This window comes from Triticum urartu, chromosome 7A (genome assembly GCF_056163025.1).
Source record: "Triticum urartu cultivar PI428250 chromosome 7A, HENAU_Tu73, whole genome shotgun sequence".
NCBI classification, from domain to species: domain Eukaryota; kingdom Viridiplantae; phylum Streptophyta; class Magnoliopsida; order Poales; family Poaceae; genus Triticum; species Triticum urartu.
Window position 1 is genome coordinate 606,472,142 of NC_141879.1, and position 13,093 is coordinate 606,485,234.

General features: G+C 45.5%; 1 pseudogene; it reads left to right on the plus strand.

Annotated features, from left to right (window-relative positions):
- The first annotated feature begins 2,777 nt into the window (after positions 1 to 2,777).
- LOC147960650 (protein FAR1-RELATED SEQUENCE 6-like) overlaps positions 2,778 to 13,093 on the plus strand; it is a 74,808-nt pseudogene continuing 64,492 nt past the window's right edge.

The following is a 13,093-nucleotide window of genomic DNA, read 5'->3' on the forward strand; positions in this document are numbered from 1 at the left end:
GACCGAAGAAGGATGTCCTAGACGTTGATGCCACCTTGCCAAAGAGGGCTTGATGACGGAGTAGACCTGACGATGCTTGCGACTAAGTGCTTCGGATGTGATGGGGTAGAGGCCGCCAATGCATCTACTGTGGTGTAGAAGTTCCCTCGTTGCCCGATCCTTTATAAAAAAGTAAGGAGGGTGAGTTTCAAAGAAGACATTATTATCAGTGGCTAAACGAGACATAGAGGCAAGGTTTTTGTCGGCTTGAGGAAGATGAAGAATATCTTTTAAGACTAGATCACGTTTAAGCACAGGGGAATTAATAAAAGCTTGACCAATGTGTCAAATATCCATACCTCCACCGCTTGTGGTGTGAATCTGATCATTGCCATGATATTTTTCACGAAGAGAAAGCTGCTCTAGCTCACTTGTAACATGATCGGTGGCACCAGAATCAACATACCACACTCCATCTCCTCCTTGCTCACGCATGGCTGCAGCAACCTGGCGAGAATCTGGAACAAAGTCTTCATCATAGCGGTGCCAGCAATCCATAACCTCATGGCCAGCCTTCTTGCAGAGTTGACAGCAAGGATGACCACAAGAAGATGAGGAGGGGCAGCGGCTAGTGTTGATGTTGAAGCCACCACCCCCTGTTCTGTTGCCGGAGTTGTTGTAGCTGCCGCCTCCTGTGTTGCCGTAGTTGTTGGTGTAGCTGCTGTTGCCCTGGGAGTTGCTGCGCCCGCGCCCACCGCTGCGTTGCGCATGGTGACTGCGCCCACGGCCGCGTCCACGCGAGACGGCGTTGGCGGAGGATTGGTGAAAAGCGGCACCATGAAGAAGACTGAGGCGGGCGTCGAAGCTCAGGAGCTGACTATACAGCTCCTGGACGGTGATCGGTTCCACCCGAGCGGCAAGGGCCAAGACGACTAGATTATAATCCATGTCCAGTTCGGCCAAGATCTTGGACACGATCTCCGGATCGGAGAGCGCGGTGGCAGTGCATGCAACTTCATCGGCGAGGCTCTTAATCTTGCCAAGATATTCTGCCATAGTCATGTTACCTTTTTAAATGTTCGTAAGATCGATGCGAGTATTGATTGCTTGTGCTTGGCTCTGGGCGGTGAACATGTCGTGGATGGCGTGCCAGACTTCCGCCGGAGTCTGGAGCGTGGCCACCTGTGCAAGGATGTCGCGGGAGAGGGAGCCCATCAAGTAACCTTAGAGTTATTCCTGCTATGCGTACCAGAGGGATCTGGCAAAGTTCACCACCTGTTCTTCTTTGCCGTCCTTGGTAATGGTGAGGGTGGGTGGCGGCGCTGGACTCTTTGCATCAAGATAGTGCTCCATCTGCGCGCCCTTAATCTGGGGTAGGATAATAGCCTTCCAGAGGAGGAAGTTGCCTCTCATCAGCTTCTCTTGCGGCGGCAATCCAAGGAAGGAGTTGGTGGAAGTGGAAGTGGATGATGATGCAAAAGTGGAGGAGGAGGAGTCGGTGGTGAGGGCACCCATGGTGCTCGACGTCATGGCGGCGGAGGTGGTGGTCATAGCTGCGCTCGCCTGGGTAGCTAGATGTGATCTCTATCCAATCTATCGAGGAAGAGGCGCTGTTACCATATAAAACTAGATGGAAGCGTCGAACCCTTTGCTCGGGCCGCGGTTGTATATATATGTTGTGTGCCGTGGCTTACAAGAATCAGATCGAGAGGAGATCGATCGTGATTGTTACAGGAGGTTTGAGGAGATAGAATAGAAGAAGAGATAAAAAGAGATACAAGTTAAACACCTTTCCTATCCCTATACAATTAGGGATGGCAATGGGTCGGGTTTGGGGCGGGTGGAGCTGGTCCAAATCCAACCCATGACCCATCTTCCTACCCTCCGCACATCCACCAAATTATCCATGGGCACAACTTGTTCCCATGCCCAAACCCGCTGGATACCCACATACCCATGGAGCTCCATGGGCATAGAAAAGTCAGCATGAAGCCTTCCCAAAGATCAAATCAACTCATCATCATTCACTCACAAATGATAACATAAGCTACATGCATAAGTAGGTAACAAGTAATACGATGAGTCCTTAAGTGTGACATACCAGAGGTTGATTATGTAGCATATAGCTCATGGCACAAGTTGCATATTTCCTGCCATCTCCCATTGATTCGCTCTTTCTACTGTCACTGGAATTTGGCCCCACATGTCATACGAGTATCCATTGGATATCCATGGAGCACAAACTATAACCATGCCAAACCTGTCTGTTCATGGGTATCCATATCCACGGACCCATGGGCAGAAATGTGCTCCATACCCTTGCCCAACTGGGTCGGGTATCCATGGGTATCCAGATCCATGGATAAAATTGCCATCCCTATATACAATATCTTCTAACATGTGGAGCTGGTTATCTGGACCATGCCCGGCCGGAGCATCCAGAGGAAGGCTTACCCGGCCGAAGCAGAGTATCTGTAGATCAAAGCCATGTACGTGAGTTGTCCATCTTGATCAAAGTCATATGCGAGTTATTTTTAGTAAACCTTGAAGTACTAGATAAGGCTAATCGGACTTATGAGAGATGAAGGTTACAAATGGTTTGTACAATACTATATCATGCCACATCAAAACAGCAAAATTCTTATGATTGTTTCTGAGTGTATACATTTTGTAAAGTTCAACATACAGTTTCATAGTTCAGTTTAACATGCCAATCTTCAGGTCAATTTGTTACTACCATTCAGTTTAGTTATATTCCCTTCAAACAAGAATGATTAAAATATTCATGGTCTACAGGAATGGATGATGGAACTTGTGGTGTTCAAGAATCAAGTGACATGTCTATATCAAGCGATGATGACGACATTAAGGAACAAAATGGAAACAATGTGGAAGTTGAACATCACCATGGTGAAGCTTAGCCGCATGCGTTACTTGGAGAACCAGAATTGGAAATGACCTTTGATAATGAGAATGACGTGCGAGAGTACTACACAAAATATGCTAAAGCGAAAGGCTTTGGTGTGATGAAAATAAGTTCCAATACTGATGCTAATGGACAACTGAAGTACCTTACACTTTCCTGCACTCGCAATGGTAAGACTCAGTCCAAATCAAGAAATATGTTGAGGCCAAATCCATCAGCCGGGTTAGGATGCAAAGATAAAATTAATATTGCTCGTGGTCCCCATGGAAAGCTTTATCTTTCAACTGTCATTTTGGATCATAATCATCCATTAAGTACACAAAAATCTTGGTTATTCAGATGCAACAAAAGGTTAGATCTTCATGTCAAGCGAAAGCTTGAGTTGAATGACCGGGCTGGAATTCGAGTAAACAAGAACTTCAATTCTCTTGTTGTGGCAGCAGATGGTCAGGACAACCTAACTGTTGGTGAGAAAGATTCTTGCATTATCTAGAGAAAACAAGAAGGTTGAAACTTGGCACTGGTGATGCTGAAGCGGTTCGTGACTATTTCGTCAAAATGCAATCCGACAACCCAAACTTTTTTAGTGTCATGGATGTTGATGATGAATCACGACTTAGGAATGTATTTTGGGCCGATGCTAGAAGTAGAGCAGTGTATGACTCTTTTCATGACGTCATCACTTTTGACACAACATATTTGATGAACAAATATGATATGCCTTTTTGCTTGTTTTGTTGGAGTGAATCATCATGGTCAATCAGTACTGCTAGGATGTGCTTTATTATCAAATGAAGATACTGCAACATTTGTTTGGTTATTTCAAGCATGGCTCACATGTATGTCAAATCGTCCACCAAAAGATGTTGTTACCGATCAAGCAAAATCAATTCAAAATGCCGTGGCAATAGTTTTTCAGAATTTCGATACAGATGGTGCATGTGGCATATTATGAAAAAAATACCAAAGAAGTTAGGTGGATATGAAGAATATGATCACATCAAAGTTGATGTTGGCAAGGCAGTTTATGATTCATTAACAATTACAGAGTTTGAAGTTTCTTGGCTACATATGCTTGAGAAGTATGATATTGGAGATAATGAATGGCTTAAAGGGATTTATGAATATCGGCACCGTTGGGTTCCAGCATTTGTGAAAGACGCCTTTTGGGCAGGTATGTCTACTGCACAACGTAGTGAGAGTATGAATGCCTTCTTTGATTGGTATGTTAATGAAAAAACTACATTGAAGCATTTTGTTAGCCAATACAAGAATGTTCTTCGTGATAAAGTTGAGAAGGGGAATATTGCCGATTTCAATTCTTTCAATTCAACCATACCTTCTATCACAAGATTTGACATCGAGAAGCAATTTCAATCAATCTATACAAATTCGAAGTTCAAAGAATTTCAAGAAGAGCTAACAGATATTATGTACTGTGAGCAGAAGTTGATACAAAAAGAAGGGCCAATAGAAACGCACGAGATAACCGAGGATGTGCTAATTGACGAAGAAAAAGGATGGAGAAAAGATATTGTGTACCATGTTTATTTCAATGAGGAAGAGTTTGAAGTTAAGTGTTCATGTGCCCACTTCGAGTTTAGAGGTATTCTCTGTAGGCATGTGTTATGTGTGCTCACACAGAAGAAAATCAAGGAGGTTCCTCCAAAATACATCCTTGAGCGGTGGAAAAAAATGTGAAAAGAAAACATAACTTTATCAGATGCACATATGGCGGCATGGAAGACACTCCTGTTGCAAAAAGTTTTGATAGTTTGTGTAGTTCTATCTACCCAACTGCAGATATAGGCGCCATGTCAGATGATTTTTTCAATTCCTTGACTGAAGATCTCCGCACCTTCCAAATTAAGTACAGTAGCAACTCAAGTTCTGAAAATAACAAGGATAAGGCCGGTACACAAGAAGATCAATTGCAGGAAGATGCACCTTCTAATGGGCCACCAAGAAGTAAAACTATACTAAGTCCAATAGCTGTTAGATGTGCTGGTCGTCCTCTGTGACGGCCGAATATTTAAGCTACAGTAATTCCCTATTAATGTTGCCAGGTCACCACGGTTAATGCTGCTAAACTCACGTTGATTCGAAACCAGTCAAAATTCAAATTCAAAGTCACGACAAACAATAAAAGTTTTCAAACATTGAAACAAAAATGCTCGGTTGATGCCAAATACTGCACAGGTAATAATAGCGGAGGAAACTCATTTTTAGAAAATGCTAAAATGCTCTAAATAAATAAAACAGAAAAAGGAAAATAAAGAAAAGAAAAAGGCAAAACTGAAAATAAAACAAGAGAAAACCCCCCTTTTCCCTGGGCCTTGGCCCAGACAACAGCCAGGCCGGCCCACCCCAACCCCCTGGCCTATATGGCCTCGTTCCCCCAAACCCTAACCCCCATGTTCCCCACTCCTCTCCTCTCCCTCCCGCTGGATCTGGATCGGGGCAACGACCCCGATGACCGCGCCCCGTCCGCTGCCGCTCGAAGGCCTCCCCGACTCACCGGACCCCGTCGCCACCCGGAGCCACCACGACGGCCTGCCTCCCTTGCGACACGCCATCTCCATCCTCCTCCTCACACACCGCTGCCCGAACCCCTACAGCCCCCGGTGAGGACCCTGGTCCTCCTCTCTCCCTCGCCCCGCGCTCACCATGGCCCCATAGCGCCCACGGACGCACCTTCGCGCGCGCTCCCGCGCCTGGCTGCCGCTTGGGACAACGCTGCGGCCACCCCTCAGTGGCCACCACGGCGCACGACATCTTCCCCCGCTCGCCTTCTGGCTGCCCCGCTCACCTGCCACGTCGCCCGCGCCCGCGTGCTCACAGCCGTGCCGGCCGCGTCGTCGTTTCCCACCCCACCTCACCTAGTCGCCTTCGCCGTCATGCACGCCGGCCACGACGGCCCCGGACCTCCCCTGCTGCTGCACCCTGTGGCAGCCGCCGCACCGCACTTGCCATGCCGCCCCACCACGGCCTCGTCCCCTCGCCGCTCGCTCCGCTTTCCCCTGCCCCGCTCGCCTGTGCCTTCTCCCCGCTGCGACCGCGCCCCACTGCTCCCGCCGCCGACCATCGCTCCACCTCGCGCTCACCGCGGTTGCGCCACCCGCGGCCACCCACGCACTCACTAAGCCCCCTGCTGTTCCCGTGCCGCGTCGTAGCTGCGCTGGCCGCGCGCCCACACCCCACCGCTGCGCTGCCGTCGCCGCCGTGCTCCGTCTCCCCTGCTGCTGCTCCTCTGCCACCCGCGCGCCCGCTCGTTGCCGGCCCCGCACTCCATCACCCCCACGCCGGCCGGCCACCGCGGCCGCCCTGGCCATTGGCCTGGCCCCGCCGCACTCCCTGCGGGCAAGCGCCCGCCCAGGCGCCCGTCGCCCGTCTGCCCAGCGCCTGTTAAGGCCTCTGGGCCTATGACATATGGGCCCCGCCCACAGAACAAAAATTAAAAAAATTAAAAATAAGATACCAATTAATTAATTTAATTAATTATGTTTAATTAACCTAATTAGCTAATTAACCTAATTAACTATTGTTAGTTAACTAAACAGTCAATGACATGCTGGACTCACAAGTCAGTTTGACCCAGGCAACGCCCTGTTGACTGCTGACGTCATGCTGACATCAGCATACACTATTCTGGATAATGTTGATTTAAAATAATTAAATAAATCCTAACAATGATTTAAATCTTTAGAAATTAATATGAAATGATCCGTAGCTCGGATGAAAATACTTTGTACATGAAGGTTAATCAGAACGACTGATGTCTACTACACAACCTTCTTGTAGACGTTGTTGGGCCTCCAAGTGCAGAGGTTTGTAGGACAGTAGCAAATTTCCCTCAACTGGATGACCTAAGGTTTATCAATCCATGGGAGGCTTAGGATGAAGATGGTCTCTCTCAAACAACCCTGCAACCAAATAACAAAGAGTCTCTTGTGTCCCCAACACACCCAATACAATGGTAAATTGTATAGGTGCACTAGTTTGGCGAAGAGATGGTGATACAAGTGCAATATGGATGGTAGATATAGGTTTTTGTAATCTGAAAATATAAAAACAGCAAGGTAACTAATGATAAAAGTGAGCACAAACGGTATTCCAATGCTACGAAACAAGGCCTAGGGTTCATACTTTCACTAGTGCAAGTTCTCTCAACAATAATAACATCATTGGATCATATAACTATCCCTCAACATGCAAAAAAGAGTCACTCCAAAGACACTAATAGCAGAGAACAAACGAAGAGATTATTGTAGGGTACGAAACCACCTCAAAGTTATCCTTTCTGATTGATCTATTCAAGAGTCCGTAGTAAAATAACACAAAGCTATTCTTTCCGTTCAATCTATCATAGGAGTTCATACTAGAATAATACCTTAAGACACAAATCAACCAAAACCCTAATGTCACCTAGATACTCCAATGTCACCTCAAGTATCCACGGGTATGATTATACGATATGCATCACACAATCTCAGATTCATCTATTCAACCAACACAAAGAACTTCAAAGAGTGCCCCAAAGTTTCTATCGGAGAGTCAAGACGAAAACGTGTGCCAACCCCTATGCATAAGTTCACGAGGTCACGGAATTCGCAAGTTGATCACCAAAACATACATCAAGTGGATCACGTGATATCCCATTTTCACCACAGATAAGCACATGCAATACATACATCAAGTGTTCTCAAATCCTTAAAGAATCAATCTGATAAGATAACTTCAAAGGGAAAACTCAATCCATTACAAGAGAGTAGAGGGGGAGAAACATCATAAGATCCAACTATAATAGCAAAGCTCGCGATACATCAAGATCGTACCACCTCAAGAACACGAGAGAGAGAGAGAGAGAGAGAGATCAAACACATAGCCACTGGTACATACCCTCAGCCCCGAGGGTGAACTAATCCCTCCTCGTCATGGAGAGCGTCGGGATGATGAAGGTGGCCACCGGAGAGGGATTCCCCCCTCCGGCAGGGTGCTGGAACGGGTCTAGATTGGTTTTCGGTGGCTATGGAGGCTTCTGGTGGCAGAACTCCCAATCTATTCCGCTCTCTGATGTTTTTAGGGTATATGGACATATATAGGCAAAAGAAGTCGGTCAGGGGAGCCATGAGGGGCCCACGAGGGCGGGGGGTGCGCCCAGGGGGGCAGGCGTGCCTCCCTGCCTCGTGGCTACCTCGAAGCTTCCTTGACTTCAACTCCAAGTCTCCTGGATCACGTTCGTTCCAAAAAATCGTGCTCCCGAAGGTTTCATTCCGTTTGGACTCCATTTGATATTCCTTTTCTGTGAAACACTGAAACAAGGGGAAAAACAGAAACTGGCACTAGGCTCTGGGTTAATAGTTTAGTCCCAAAAATAATACAAAAGTGTTGAATAAAGCCCATAAACATCCAAAACAAATAATATAATAGCATGGAACAATCAAAAATTATAGATACATTGGAGATGTATCAGCATGCCCAAGCTTAATTCCTGCTCATCCTCGAGTAGGTAAATGATAAAAACAGAATTTTTGATGTGGAATTCTACCTAACATATTTATCCATGTAATCTTCTTTATTGTGGCAAGAATATTTAGATCCATAAGATTCATGACAAAAGTTTAATATTGACATAAAAATAATAATACTTCAAGCATACTAACAAAGCAATCATGTCTTCTCAAAATAACATGGCCAAAGAAAGCTATCCCTACAAAATCATATAGTCTGGCTATGCTCTATCTTCATCACACAAAATATTTAAATCATGCACAACCCCGATGACAAGCCAAGCAATTATTTAATACTTTTGATGTTCTCAAAGTTTTTCAATCTTCACGCAATACATGAGCGTGAGCCATGGACATAGCACTATATATAGGTGGAATAGAATGATGGTTGTGGAGAAGACAAAAAGGAGAAGATAGTCTCACATCAACTAGGCGTATCAACGGGCTATGGAGATGCCCATCAATAGATATCAATGTGAGTGAGTAGGGATTGCCATGCAACGGATGCACTAGAGCTATAAGTGTATGAAAGCTCAAAAAGAAACTAAGTGGGTGTGCATCCAACTCGCTTGCTCAAGAAGACCTAGGGCATTTTGAGGAAGCCCATCATTGGAATATACAAGCCAAGTTCTATAATGAAAGATTCCCACTAGTATATGAAAGTGACAACATAGGAGACTCTCTATCATGAAGATCATTGTGCTACTTTGAAGCACAAGTGTGGTAAAAGGATAGTAGCATTGCCCCTTCTCTCTTTTTCTCTCATTTTTTTCTTGGGACTTCTCTTTTTTATGGCCTCTTTTTTCTTTTTTATTTATTTTTCGTCCAGAGTCTCATCCCGACTTGTGGGGGAATCATAGTCTCCATCATCCTTTCCTCACATGGGACAATGCTCTAATAATGATGATCATCACACTTTTATTTACTTACAACTCAAGAATTACAACTCGATACTTAGAACAAAATATGACTCTATATGAATGCCTCCGGCGGTGTACCGGGATGTGCGATGACTCATGAGTGACATGTATGAAAGAATTATGAACGGTGGCTTTGCCACAAATACGATGTCAACTACATGATCATGCAAAGCAATATGACAATGATGGAGCGTGTCATAATAAACGGAATGGTGGAAAGTAGCATGGCAATATATCTCGGAATGGCTATGGAAATGCCATAATAGGTAGGTATTGTGGCTGTTTTGAGGAAGGTAATGGTGGGTGATATGGTACCGGCGAAAGTTGCGCGGCACAAGAGAGGCTAGCAATGGTGGGAGTGTGAGAGTGCGTATAATCCATGGACTCAACATTAGTCATAAAGAACTCACATACTTATTGCAAAAACCAATTATTATCGAAATAAAGTACTACGCGCATGCTCCTAGGGGGATAGATTGGTAGGAAAAGACCATCGCTCGTCCTCGACCGCCACTCATAAGGAAGACAATCAATAAATAAATCATGCTCCGACTTCACCACATAACGGTTCACCATACGTGCATGCTACGGAAATCACAAACTTCAACACAAGTATTTCTCAAATTCACAACTACTCAACTAGCATGACTCTAATATCACCATCTTCATATCTCAAAACAATCATCAAGTATCAAACTTCTCATAGTATTCAATGCACTTTATATGAAAGTTTTTATTATATCCCTCTTGGATGCCTATCATATTAGGACTACATTCATAACCAAAGCAAACTACCATGCTGTTCTAAAGACTCTCAAAATGATATAAGTGAAGCATGAGAGTTCATTAATTTCTATAAAATAAAACCACCACCATTCTCTAAAAGGATATAAGTGAAGCACTAGAGCAAATGACAAACTACTCCAAAAGATATAAGTGAAGATCAATAAGTAGTCGAATAATTATGTAACTATGTGAAGACTCTCTAACATTTAAGAGTTTCAGATCTTGGTATTTTATTAAAACAGCAAGCAAAACAAAACAAAAATAAAATGACGCTCCAAGCAAAACACATATCATGTGGTGAATAAAAATATAGCTCCATGTAAAGTTACCGATGAATGAAGACGAAAGAGGGGATGCCATCAGGGGCATCCCCAAGCTTAGGCTCTTGGTTGTCCTTGAATATTACCTTGGGGTTCCTTGGGCATCCCAAGCTTAGCCTCTTGCCACTCCTTATTCCATAGTCCATCAAATCTTTACCCAAAACTTGAAAACTTCAGAACACAAAACTTAACAGAAAACTCGTAAACTCCGTTAGTATAAGAAAATAAATCACCACTTAGGTACTGTTGTGTACTCATTCTAAATTCATATTAGTGTAATATCTACTGTATTCCAACTTCTCTATGGTTCATACCCTCCTATACTACTCATAGATTCATCAAAATAAGCAAACAACACATAGAAAACAGAATCTGTCAAAAACAGAACAGTCTGTAGTAATCTGTATCAAACGTATACTTCTAGAACCCCAAAAATCCTGAGAAATTAGGAAGTCCTAGAGAATTTGTTTATTAATCTACTGCATGTGGAATTGGTATTTTATCGCTCTCTGGTAAAAAATGAAAATTATTCTCGTGAGCGCATACTTTCTGTTTTTTACAGCTAGATCACATAACAATCACCCAAGAAGATCCTAAAGGCTTTACTTGGCACAAACACTAATTAAATGTGATGCCCCGAGACCGATGCGCCAGGTGTCTTCCAGTTATTCGCTGTCGTTGCCATGTCATTCTCTTGCATGTTCCATCTTGCCATGTCATCATCCGCATTGCATCTGCATGTTTTCAAAACTTGCATCCGTCTGGGTTCCCCTAGTTCCGTCCGTTATCCGTTCTGAGCCCAGACACACTTGCACACGCCCATGACACATCCGAAATATTATTTTATAAGTGGCCGGAAAATGTTCTCGGAATGGGTTGAAAGTTGGCGTGCGATGTTATTATGTTGTTAGTAGACCGCCTGCCAAGTTTCATCGCATTCGGAGTTCGTTTGACGCCCCAATGGATAACTATAGCGACATTATAGTCGGTCAAAACATCGGACGTTTTCGGTCTTCGGAAACCGTTGACGAGCTGCTTTCTTTTCTCTCCTCTTAGCCATCGCACTCTGCACAGCCCGCCTGCAGCCCACCTAACCCCCCTGATTGGAACCGTCCGATTGCGATCGGAGGGTCCAGAAACGGCCTCAAACCCACCAAACCCTAACCCCTACCCTATTTAAACAGTCCCCTTGCAATTTTTGGCCATCCCTAGCCCTCCACCTACCTCTAGCCCCCTCCCCCTCAATTTCCGCGCCGCTCCAGCCCCTCCTCGCCACTTGGCGCTGTCCCACAGGGCCGGCCGCCACCTGCGCCACCGCCCAGGGCCACTCCCACGCCTCCACGTCGCCCCCTGGTCACCCTGCGCCGCCGCGTAGCCCGTGGGTCCGCCAGGACCCGGATCGGCCCCTGGGAAGCCCATCGGGGCCTAAGCGCTCCACCATCGCTCCCCTGGCTCCTCCCCGAGCTCCCGAACCGCGCTACCTACTCCAGCGCCGCCCCAACCTCGTCGCCGATCATCGTCTTCGCCGAATCCTCGCCATCATCGTGCTCCGCCTTGTCGCCGGTGCCCCACAGGTCGCCGCCCCTGTGCTCCTTCCTTCTCCTGCCTCCTTCATTTTTCTCTCTAACCTTTCTCCCTCTCTCTGCCATAGAAGCTCCGCCGCCGCACTTAGAGTCCCGCCAACCGTTGCCGTTGTCCGTATCCAGCAAAGCACCGGCCGGATCCGCCTCCACCGACCTCCTCCGGCGCTACCCTCCACCGGATTGAGCCGCCCATGCCCAGATCCGTCCCCTGGGTCCATCCCCGGAGCCAGTCCCGGCCTCCCCGTTGCCGGAGTCGTCGCTGGCCTCGCCATGGCCTCGATTGACCTCCTGTGCGTGGGAGACGGCGAGCGCCGCCACCTCCCTGGATGGGCCCCACAGCCTACCCAGATCCACGACCCAACTCCTTCCTCTATCGTCCGGCCCATGAGGCCTGGTGAGCAGCCCCCGCCCCTATGCAATGTTGTGTCGGCCTCTGTTTTGGCCCATTTTGTGTTTTTTCCTTAGAACATTTTTCCTTTTTTCCAGAGACTGCAATTTTATAGAAAAGCCCTACAACATCATGCATATAATAACTTTTCACCCGTGCATCGGAACCTAATAAAATTTATATGTAAAATGCTTAGAATTTTGTGTAGATCAATAATTTGCAACTTTCATGCATGTGAAAAATGTTTAAACTTGTTGTTTGCTTTGTTTTGCTATATTGTCATGCTAGAATGACTTAATTCATAACTAATTAACCATAGCTCAGTTTTAAATAAACTTTATATGTAAATGGGGTAGAAAAATGCCTAGTTTAACATGATGGATTTACTTTGCATGTTTAACAACTCTAAAATATGGATTAGGGCAGAGTAGTACCAAACCTAAAATATGCACATGAGGAGTTTCCGGACTTGTTGTTTGTTGTTCCGGCCTCATTTAAACTTGCCTAGATAGGTAGTTTTCATTTGCTTCACCTCTTGCCATGTTAATCAACATTTAATATTGTTGGGTACATAAATGAGATCGAACTAAATAACTTGTTGTGGTGTTTCGTTAATATGCAACTCATTGCATATTGAGCTCCACTTAACTTGTAGTTTTGCTTGTGCACTTTGCCATGCCA